The 7,143-nt window shown below is 53.4% G+C and overlaps 1 pseudogene; it reads left to right on the forward strand.

Annotated features, from left to right (window-relative positions):
* Nucleotides 1-1,182: 1,182 nt before the first annotated feature.
* On the forward strand, nucleotides 1,183-5,553 carry LOC132591746 (uncharacterized protein K02A2.6-like; annotated as a pseudogene).
* The last annotated feature ends 1,590 nt before the right edge of the window (nucleotides 5,554-7,143 follow it).

Raw genomic sequence — 7,143 nt, forward strand, 5'->3', positions numbered from 1 at the left:
AAGCAAAATGGTGTGTGTGTGTGCACACGCGCGCCATTCGTTAAAAGAAAAATAGCTCTTAATTCTTTCCTCTTGTTGCTGCATTTTGTTCCACCTGGTAGAGCTGGAGAGAACAACCACAGGTACTTTGTCCCTTAAACTACGGTATTATTGTGCCTTTTTGAAACCTGGTTCTACAGCACAGATTAAGAGTTAATCCCAGGCACTTTAAAGTAACATAGGGGGGAGCCCTGAATCTCTGGTGAGTGCTATGGAAGCTCAGTATGCTTTGGCTCTCTTCCAGCAATAGCAAACAGAGAGAACTGGCTCTGCCACCTGGTGAGTCGAAGCCCTGTGCTGGGAAGAAGGGGTGAGTGAAGATCTACACTAGAAACAAATGGGGAATAAAGAACTACACCAAGAAGGGGGGGAGTTGGAAGGGACCCTGAGGATAGTCCAGGCACCCCCAAACTGTGGCCCTCCAGATGTTTCGGCCTACAACTCCCATGATCCCTAGCTAACAGGACCAGTGGTCGGGGCAGATGGGAATTGTAGTCCAAAACATCTGGAGGGCCGAAGTTTGGGGATGCCTGCTCTAGTCCAACTTCCCGCAATGCAGGAAGAATATGCAGCTGTCCCGTACTGGGATCAAACCTGTGACTTTGTTGTTATCAGCACTGTTATGTACTGAGCTGAATCCTAGAACAATAGGATTCAGAAACAGCGGGAGCTACCCAATCCAACTCCAGGTGGAAGTGAATCCGCAACCTGATTGGCCTGCTGGAGCAGCCAATCAGGCGGAGGGCAGAAGTGAATCTGCTACCTGATTGGCCTGTAGGAGCAGCCAATCAGGCTGCAGGCAGAAGTCAATCCACAATATAATTGGCCCACAGGTGTAGCCCTGAAGTAGCCAATCACGCAAGGCCCATTGTGTAAATAATGTATATAAGCAGATGGTTTTGGGAAAAGAGCCATTCTTCTTCTCCTCTTCTCCTTGATGACTATGAGCTGAATAAAGAGCATGAAATTCACTCTCGACTCCGAGTACATTTCACTGGCGACGAGGATGGGATCCTGCTGAGCTGACCGCCACCACGCACTGCACCGCAGCACCGCCACCTGCTGCACCGCTGCATCGCACCGTGCATCCAGGCTTCAGCTCCAGGACCCAAGGAACCCAGAATGGCAACCAACAGCAGCTTCTCGCCATTCAAACCAGCATCAGGAGACTGGGAAGGGTACGCTGCCCGTTTCAACTTCCTCCTGCAAGCGAAAGAAGTCACCAACGATGCCATGAAGAGGGCGACATTCTTCAGCGTCTGTGGAGAGGAGACGTTTGAAATCGCCCGGGCTCTCCTTGCACCTAGAGATGTCGCTACCGTCTCGTACAAAACAATAATGGAACGGCTGAAGGAGCACTTCTCACCACAGCCCTCGGTGGTAGCTTGCCGAAATGCCTTCTACGCAAAGCGGCAAGCCCCGGGGGAAACCATAACTGGGTTTGTGACCTCCCTCCGCCAAGCCGCCCGGCTATGCAACTTCTCAGAGTTGGAGAACATGCTTCGTGACCGCCTCGTCGGTGGCCTGAGGGACGAGATGTTGCAACGACGCCTCTACGCCAAAAAAGACCTCACGTTCCAGATTGCTCTGGAGGAAGCCCTGGCAACCGAAGCCGCCGAGAGGTCAACGCAAGAGGCACGACCGGCCCCGCCATCCCAACCGAGGGTCTACCACGAAGACCTCACCGACGAATCCGAATCTGACAGGGAGGAAGTACACAGAGTACAGCGGCGCACTCAAGCAGCACACACACCACAGCAGCCTCGACGAGAAGGAGGGAACTGTGCAAGCTGCAGGGAGAACCACGAGAGGAGGACCTGTCGTTTCCGCAACGCAGAGTGCAGGCAGTGCAGAAAATTGGGACACATCGCCCGGGTGTGTCGGGCTCGACTCACCCGTCGACAAGCATCAGATGACCGACCCAGGAGCCCCAGGTCACACGGCACCATGCACCAAGGCAACTCGACGGAGATCACGGACTACCAGGTATTCCAGTTGCCCCATCCCAGCACAGAGAAAATTTATATAGAGGTACAGATAGAGGGAGCCCCATGCCGCATGGAGCTGGACACGGGTTCAACTCTATCCATAATCTCGGCCCGAACATTAAGGGAACTGTGCCCTAATGGGGGTCCCAAACTAAGGCCGGCCCCATTCACCCTCCGGGACTTCCAGAAACGTAAGGTCCCTACAATGGGGGTGGGGACCTTCAGGGTGCAATATCGAGGGCGAAAGCAACAATTGGACTTGCTGGTAGTTAAGGGCCCCTACGTTAGCTTACTGGGACTGGCATGGTTTGGACCTCTGGGGCTAGCCGTTACCGGGGTGAACCGCACTAGCTTACAAGTGGACGTGGACGCCATATGCAAAGAGTTTCCAGGGGTTTTCGATGGGGCATTGGGACGATATACAGGACCCCCCATTGCCCTACAGCTAGACCCCGCTGTACGACCCATCAGGCACAAGGCCCGCCGGGTCCCGTTCGCCCTGAAACCCCGCATAGACGAGGAATTGGACCGACTCGTGGAGCAAGGAGTGCTGGAGCCGGTGCCCAACGCCCCCTGGGAAACTCCAATTGTCACACCCGTCAAGCCTAATGGTTCGGTCCGCATCTGTGCAGACTACAAATGCACCATAAACAAGGCTCTCACGGCCCATGCATACCCAGTGCCAGTGGTCAGCCATGTCCTCGCCACCCTGGCTGGGTCAAAAATCTTTGGCAAACTGGACTTGGCCCAAGCGTATCAACAGTTGCCTGTGGACGAAGCCACAGCAGAGGCTCAGACGATTGTGACGCACAGAGGGGCATTCAGAGTAAAGCGGCTGCAATTTGGCGTTAGCGTGGCACCAGGCATATTCCAGAATCTAATGGACTCTCTCCTTAAAGGGATTCCTGGCGTCACCCCCTTCTTCGATGATGTACTGATCGCCGGGCCCACACCAGAGGAATTTGAGGACCGCCTCCGCTCCGTCCTGCACCGTTTCCAGACGGCGGGCCTCAAGGTGAAGCGGGAAAAGTGTTTACTGGGAGTGCCGCAGGTGGACTTTCTGGGATTTAAGGTGGACGCAGAAGGGGTCCATCCAACCGGTGACAAGGTACGGGCCATTTGTGAGGCCCCAGCGCCCAAGAGCAAGCCCGAACTTCAGTCATTCTTGGGACTATTGAACTTTTACCATGCCTTTCTTCCGCATAAGGCAGCGGTAGCGGAGCCCCTACACAGACTCCTAGATAAAAGGGCCCCTTGGGTGTGGGGCCAGCGACAAAGGGCCGCATTCCAGGCAGTCAAGGACTTGCTCGTCTCGAACTCGGTCTTGGCACACTTCGACGAGAGGCTGCCAGTGGTGCTGGCATGCGACGCCTCTCCCTATGGCATCAGCGCTGTCCTGGGACACCAACTCCCGGATGGAAGAGAGGTGCCGGTGGCATACTTCTCCCAGACGCTTGCTGCAGCCGAACGAAACTACTCACAGATTGACAAGGAGGGTCTGGCAATCGTGAAGGGCGTAAAAAAATTCCATGATTTCTTGTACGGGCGGCCCTTTACCATAGTGACTGATCACAAGCCGTTGCTTGGCCTGTTTGCCCCCGAGAAGCAGACCCCCCAAGTGTTGTCTCCACGTGTCCTCAGGTGGTCAATTTTCCTTGCCGGCTACCAGTATGCACTAATCCACCGCCCTGGGAAGGCGATGGGCCACGCAGACGCCCTCAGCAGGCTACCACTACCAGAAACAGGCCCCGACACAGCGCCTGCGCAAGAGGTTATGACCCTGGAGCTGCTTCCCGACCGACCCATTCAGGCACAAGAAGTTGCGCACCATTCCACAAAAGATAGGGTCATCTCCCGGGTCCTGGACTGGGTGTGGCGAGGATGGCCCAGCAGCAGCCCCGGGCCAGAATTCGCTGGCTACACAAACCGCAAACATGAACTGTCGGCCCACAAGGGGTGCCTGTTATGGGGAAGCAGGGTTGTTGTTCCCCAGCCCCTCCGCAAAAGGGTCCTCACAGCCCTACACGAGACACACCCAGGGGTAGTGAGGATGAAGGCCCTTGCCAGGAGTTATGTGTGGTGGCCGGGGATTGACAGAGAGATAGAGGCCTGGGTCCAACACTGCCAGACCTGCCAAGAATCCCGCCCGGATCCCCCAAGGGCCCCAGTCCAGCCCTGGGAGTCCGCCCGACATCCATGGTCACGCTTGCACGTGGACTTCGCTGGACCCTTCCAGGGAAAAACATTCTCATAGTGGTGGATTCCTACACCAAATGGCTGGAGGTCGCACTGGTACTGTCCACTTCTACGGCGGCAGCCATCCGGGTACTACGTAAGCTTTTTGCAACCCATGGGCTCCCTGACACCCTCGTCTCGGACAATGGAACCGCATTCACGTCAGAGGAGTTCCAGACCTTCACAGCGCAGAACGCCATCCGCCACATCCGCTCAGCACCATTCCACCCTGCCACCAATGGCCAAGCGGAGCGCATGGTGCGGACCACCAAGGACAGCCTCCGCCGCATGACACAAGGGGACTGGGAATACCGCCTTGCCGCATTTCTTCTAGCACAGCACAGCACCCCAAGCACAACGACGGGCCGGAGCCCAGCTGAACTACTAATGGGCCGGCGCCTTGCAACTAGACTGGACCGACTTCACCCCGACAGAGCTCAGGATGAGGTAGTGGTGGGGAAAGGCAGGAACCCCCGGACATTTGTGGCCCAGGACGCAGTGTACGCAAAGAATTTTGGGGCAGGCCCAGCATGGGTACCCGCCACAGTCACCAAGGTGACCGGTCCCGTGTCGTACGAGGTACTAACGGAAGGGGGGCAATGTTGGCGCCGCCACTGCGACCAGCTACGGCGACGATTCCCAGGAGGAACCCGGGAGGAGAGCGGGACAGAGGGGTCCCAAGGGGACAGCAGGGCAGTGAGGCCTGTAGAGCGAGAGGGGTGGGCAGGGGAAGCAGAAGCAGAAGCAGTAGGCACAGAGGGGCGCCCCGAGGCTGGAAGGACACCGGAACCAGAGCCACAACCTAGTGGTTCAGTGGCGCCAGACCAGACAGCCCCGGCACAGCCAGCAGCCTCGGAACACGAGCCAGAACCAGAACCCCTGACCAAGGAACACCCCAGGCCACAACGCACACGGAGGCGGCCAGCAGACCTTGGGGACTACGAATGCAACTTCCCGGGCAGGACTGGAACTTAGAGGGGAGGGGTGTTATGTACTGAGCTGAATCCTAGAACAATAGGATTCAGAAACAGCGGGAGCTACCCAATCCAACTCCAGGTGGAAGTGAATCCGCAACCTGATTGGCCTGCTGGAGCAGCCAATCAGGCGGAGGGCAGAAGTGAATCTGCTACCTGATTGGCCTGTAGGAGCAGCCAATCAGGCTGCAGGCAGAAGTCAATCCACAATATAATTGGCCCACAGGTGTAGCCCTGAAGTAGCCAATCACGCAAGGCCCATTGTGTAAATAATGTATATAAGCAGATGGTTTTGGGAAAAGAGCCATTCTTCTTCTCCTCTTCTCCTTGATGACTATGAGCTGAATAAAGAGCATGAAATTCACTCTCGACTCCGAGTACATTTCAAGCACCATGCTCTACCCAACTGAGCTCCCAACTCCAAGATTCTTTAAAGTGAGGAAATGATATTGCAGAGAGTCTGCTGTCCTGCAAACCCTTGGTTCAACCTCCTTGTCCCCATGCCCCACTGCAACTAACCCTGTAGTTACATGCATAGCTGCCAAGTTATCCCTTTTTTAAGGGATTTTCCCTTATGCTGAATAGGCTTCCTCGCGAGAAAAGGGAAAACTTGGCAGCTATGGTTACATGTGTAACTATGTGTAACTATGTAACCCTGTAGTTGCCTAAGCGTGTGTAAATGAACCAATCACACAATCTTTCCCTGTTTAGCCCTCCCATTGCATCCCTTCCCCTTGTTGTTTCTGCTGCATGAACTTTTAGATTGCCATCTAATTGGAGCAGGGAGCTACCCTCTTCTACTATGCAAAGTTTCATTGCAATAACTGCCCAAGATTACCGTCTTCATTCCCTCCTTTGCAATAGCTACTATAATCTACTTAAGGGGCTCAGCCTCATCTTTCCTTCCTGGTAAAATTAAGAATAGAAATATCTTCCATTTCCCTTCTATCAACCAATGTCCTGCCCCAATATCTTCATTTTGGGGTCCTAGAAGGCATTTTGGAATGGTTCTGTTAAATATGCTACCTTTTAAAAGAGTGGGGAGGTAGACAAAGCCAATCCTTTTAGGCTTGAATTTTGAATTTGTAAGCACTGACAACAAGCCCAACATTGCTAAATAGTTGTGTTATGGTGCACTTTACAAAGGCCAGGTCTCTGCCCCACTGAGACTGCAGTCTAACATATGACACAAGGAAAACTTATATGACAATAATGATATAAGCAGTGAGGGGAGCCCATTTGCCCAGTGAAAGGGGCTGTTTTGAATTCCTGGGGCAAAGCAAGCAAGCAAGATTCCCTGTCTTGATACTCAAAAACCCCAACTGGAAAGAGGGGAAGAAAGACAACTGCAGTAACTTCTGGAGACAAACTACAGAAGGAAATTGTTGGCAACAGCATGATATCACTCCTTCCGCCATGGCTAGCAGCAAAGCCACATGACAAGCATCTGCATTGAACTGCTGTATTCGTGTGGCATATTTTCAGCATGGAATTGTATCTCGCCATTTACTGAAATCACCACTGGGTAGACTGTGGATGTAATGGGATTTCCTTTAGTCTCAGTAAGATTGGCTGTTTGGGACCATAATGAAAACAGTAACAGATGCTGCATCCTAGATGAGCTTCCTTTGGGGTCCTAGGAGGCGTTTTGGAATGGTTCTGTTAAAGATGCCACCATTTAAAAAGAGGGGGAGGTAGACAAAGCCAATTCTGTTAGGGTTGATATTACTCCCTCTTGGAATTTGTAGGCACTGAAATGGAGCCCAGAAAGATTTGCTAAACGGATGAGTTAAACTGCTCTTAAACGGGCAAATAACTCACATGGTGGGAAGCTGAGAAAACATTATGTAGAGCAGGAAGTGAGCAGGTAGGCAGGAATAAGAGTTTGGGTTACTTTTTAACAAGAG

The sequence above is a fragment of the Zootoca vivipara genome, chromosome 2 (genome assembly GCF_963506605.1).
Source record: "Zootoca vivipara chromosome 2, rZooViv1.1, whole genome shotgun sequence".
NCBI classification, from domain to species: domain Eukaryota; kingdom Metazoa; phylum Chordata; class Lepidosauria; order Squamata; family Lacertidae; genus Zootoca; species Zootoca vivipara.